General features: G+C 39.3%; 1 protein-coding gene and 1 long non-coding RNA gene across 3 annotated transcripts in view; one reads left to right on the top strand and one right to left on the bottom strand.

The window, feature by feature from the left end:
* psip1a (PC4 and SFRS1 interacting protein 1a) overlaps positions 1 to 3,987 on the top strand; it is a 124,460-nt gene that overhangs the window by 10,577 nt on the left and 109,896 nt on the right. The gene's annotated exons all lie outside the window — the stretch shown is intronic.
* LOC107658191 (uncharacterized) overlaps positions 103 to 3,987 on the bottom strand; it is a 17,188-nt gene continuing 13,303 nt past the window's right edge. The window contains exon 3 of the long non-coding RNA XR_001630768.1: positions 103 to 114. This is a non-coding gene — a long non-coding RNA (uncharacterized LOC107658191). The remainder of the gene's footprint in view (positions 115 to 3,987) is intronic.

The raw sequence follows: 3,987 nt of genomic DNA, 5'->3' as shown, positions 1-3,987 counted from the left end.
AGACTCGAACCCACAACCTTTGGGTTATGAGTCCGACTCTCTAACCATTAGGCCATGACTTCCCCACCAGGTACAACTGTAAAACCATCAGTGCACAATTTTCCACACCACAATCTGTCAAGCACATCTTACCAGCAAACATACACTCGTTCACATCCTTCTCCACTCTCTGAGACCGAAGTCTCCAAACTCATCTTTTCTAATCATCCTACTACTTTTCCGCTTGATCCTATTCCAGCTCATCTCCTTCAAGCCATTTCTCCTGCAGTTGTACCTGCACTCACTCACATCATTAACACATCCCTTCACACCCACTACTTAAGAAACCCACCCTTAACCCATCTCTTTTAGAGAACTACAGACCGGTTACCCTTCTTCCTTTCATTGCAAAAACACTTGAACGAGCTGTGTTCAACGAAGTCTCTGCCTTTCTCACACAGAACAACATCCTCGACAGCAACCTGAGTCTTATCTCTCAGATAGGTCCTTCAAGGTATCTTGGAGAGGTGAGGTGTCCAAGTCGCAACATCTAACTACTGAGGTGCCTCAGGGCTCTGTTCTTGGACCACTTCTCTTCTCTGTCTACATGTCATCACTAGGTTCTGTCATTCAGAAACATGGCTTTTCATATCACTGCTATGCTGATGACACTCAACTCTACCTCTCATTCCATCCTGATGATCCATAGCTGCTCGCATCTCAGCTTGTCTAACAGACATTTCTTGCTGGATGAAGGACCATCACTTTCAACTCAACCGTGCCAAGACAGAACTGCTTGTGGTTACATCAAACCCATCGTTTCATCACAATTTCACCATCCAGTTAGGCACATCAACCATAACTCCTTCAAATACAGCCAGAAACCTTGGCAAAGGAGTATACTTTAAAGGCTTGTGCACTCAACTGTTTGTGAAATGGAGCTTTGCAGGGCTCGAAATTAACTTTTTTACTTGGTAGCACTGGTGCTCCCAACTTCAAAAAGTCAGGAGCACCAGCAAAAAGGCGGGCGCGCTGATGTTTGGTTCACTGTATTTTATTTTGATAAAGTACCAACTGTGCTGTCAAGTTAGCAATGCTGGAACTGATGTGTTTTGTGTGTGTGTGCGTGCCGGCACGATCACTTGAACTGTTTCCTTATACCAGCAGAATCAACTTTAAACACTTATTATCTTATTAATAATGCATCACCGTATAAAGGTCTGCTTTTATTTGTGTACATTCATAATGAAAACAAAACATTGTGCTTTTGTAAAATAAAGAAAACAAATAGGATGTCGCTTTCAGCCATTTGAGTTTCCTTTCTGTGAACAAATTAAGCCTGTCACAAAAATGAACTGAAACTCAGCATATATAGGCTGTTACGTGTCGCACTGTTTTTTTTTCCCTTGTTTATCTGTAAACTAAATCAAATATATTTCAAGAATTTATTCCTTGTATGTATATATGTACCGCAGATTATATATATTTAACATAATGTAATAATATTTAGTATTTTCACATCTAGGTGGAAAAAATTGTCATTTGTACTACTGTCTGTTCAAAATAAAGGAAAAGAAACCGAGCATAGTAGATTTTTTTTTTCCTGTTGTACCGAAATCGTATCGAACCGTGACCCCCGAACCGAGGTACGTACCGAACCGTGACATCTGTGTACCGTTCCACCCCTACTAAAAACACATCTCTTCCATCTTTATTTGACCCTCTAACTCTAGCACTCTCTATTCTAATTCTATTCTTATAAAAAAAAAAAATAAAGGAAAAGAAACCGAGCATAGTAGATTTTTTTTTTCCTGTTGTACCGAAATCGTATCGAACCGTGACCCCCGAACCGAGGTACGTACCGAACCGTGACATCTGTGTACCGTTCCACCCCTACTAAAAACACATCTCTTCCATCTTTATTTGACCCTCTAACTCTAGCACTCTCTATTCTAATTCTATTCTTATAAAAAAAAAACATGCCCCTTTTAGACTTCATTTGTAAATCGATTTGGATAAAAGCGTCTGCTAAATGACTAAATGTAAATGTAAATCGAAAAGAAACTGTCTCATTATGTAATCTGTATTAAAGAGTCATTTCTCTCTAAAGGCGCATCCATTGTACTGCGGAGATGGCGAGTCAGCATCGTCAACTTCATCTTTGCAGCTGACACTGACTCAGAAAACACTAGTTTATTAATAAACAATTAAAATATGTCCTTGCTATTTTTTCCCCCAATACAATTATAATCATTACTTTTACAGGTGCTTTGTGGCAAGCTTTATGCATGTGCTTGAGTGTGGAATAGATTATTAAAGGCCCCCAAGTATATATTTAAGTAATTAATATAAACGTGCGATTAGTTGACTAATGGGTTAAAATGGTCAACTAGAAAAATCTTTAGTCAGGGGCAGCTATTATATACATATATTTGGGTTATATACAGAAACCAAGCAGAGGGTCTGTTTGCGGGTCTAAAACCTTAGCTTGCAAGTTGAATTATTTTTAATTCAAGTGAAGCTGCATTTCAATGAGCGGTGTGTGTGCACCAGAATCAAAGTCCCATTTCTATTGGTCATTCTCGCTTGGTGTGATAGTTTGGCCACACCCATTTCGTGGCATTGGAGAATGCATTAGATATAACATGGGGCGCTTATGCTGCCTTCACATGCTGTTGGAAATGTTCTACTTCCCAATTCAGAGGCTGTAATTACAATGTTCTTGTGTTGAAGTGCTTTGTTGTTGGAAAGAACAGGAATCTCGTGAGTTCATTCTTGCCTAATTCTGGTGGAAATACGTACATTTTCATGACTAATGGCAAGAGAAATATAGAAGTTGTGGGAGAAATGAAAAAAACAACAACTTTACAATACTACATTTGTTTCACCCCTCTGCCATGTTTCAAGTTTATGGCAATCCCGACATGGGTATCATAATTATCTCAGAGTTTCACAGTTGTAAATACGACTTGGGAGGCCATTCATGTCCAATTTTTGACTAGGAAACTCGTGTTTATGATAATTCCAATAGCATGTGAAGGCAGCATTATGATGGCCATACTGTGTGAAGGCAGCATTGTGATGGCCATGTCTCTTTCATCCTAATATACATTTACCCACCTTTTATCAAACATATTTTTAGAAAAGAAATCAAACATTTAATTATTGCCTTATTTAAATTGTTTTAAGAAAATTCATGATGTAATTGTTACATGTTCTTTGCCTGTTTGGACTTTTGTTTCATTTCCTGTCTTGTGTGCCGTATTTTGTAGTTTTTCACCTCGATTTGCTCTTGATGTTTTGTGTTCCCCTTGTTAGCTTGTTACCCTGTATGTATTTAAGCCCTAATGTTTCATGTGTTCGTTGTGAGGTCTTGTCCATGTTTGGCTGTGTTTTGTTTCTTGTACTCCTTGTTCTCCTGATACCTTTGAGTTTATTTTTTGTACTTTTATCTTTGTTAATAAACCTTCTGCATTTTGATCTTGGCCTCCCTTGGCTTTGCACGCCTTCGTAGCAGTAATATAATCACCTGGTGATGTGCAATATAGCTAAAATTAGCATAAAGCTATAGGGATGCTATCGGTATCGGCCGATAATCACATTTTATGACTCGATTGGTACTCACTACACTTGGCCGATCTCACGAACCGATCGCAATTTGATGACGTCAACTTGTGACGATGTACATGATGTGTGGGGACATAAATGATTTGGTGCCGCAGTCATCGCTGGTGTAGAAATGCTATGACGTTTCGAGAAACAATGAAGAATTTGCTATTTGTCATGTATGATTTGCATGATGATATGATGAATGGATGGTTCATTTTTAACAGCAGATTCAGTGATGTTAGAGCTGATCTGCGCCTCACTGCACGCGTCTGCGGCACGTTACGGCTCCACGGGAACCGGAGTTGATCGCGGCCGCTCTAATGCTTGTGTTTATTACGTTTCTGAAGCGGCTCTCCGCTGCTTGGCTAAAAATAGTCTTTTGTGAGTTGTCACAGCGTG

This window comes from Sinocyclocheilus anshuiensis, unplaced genomic scaffold (genome assembly GCF_001515605.1).
Source record: "Sinocyclocheilus anshuiensis isolate Anshui unplaced genomic scaffold, SAMN03320099.WGS_v1.1 scaffold89, whole genome shotgun sequence".
NCBI lineage: Eukaryota > Metazoa > Chordata > Actinopteri > Cypriniformes > Cyprinidae > Sinocyclocheilus > Sinocyclocheilus anshuiensis.
The sequence above is the reverse complement of the archived record's forward strand: the minus strand, read 5'-3'. Positions and strand labels throughout refer to the sequence as shown.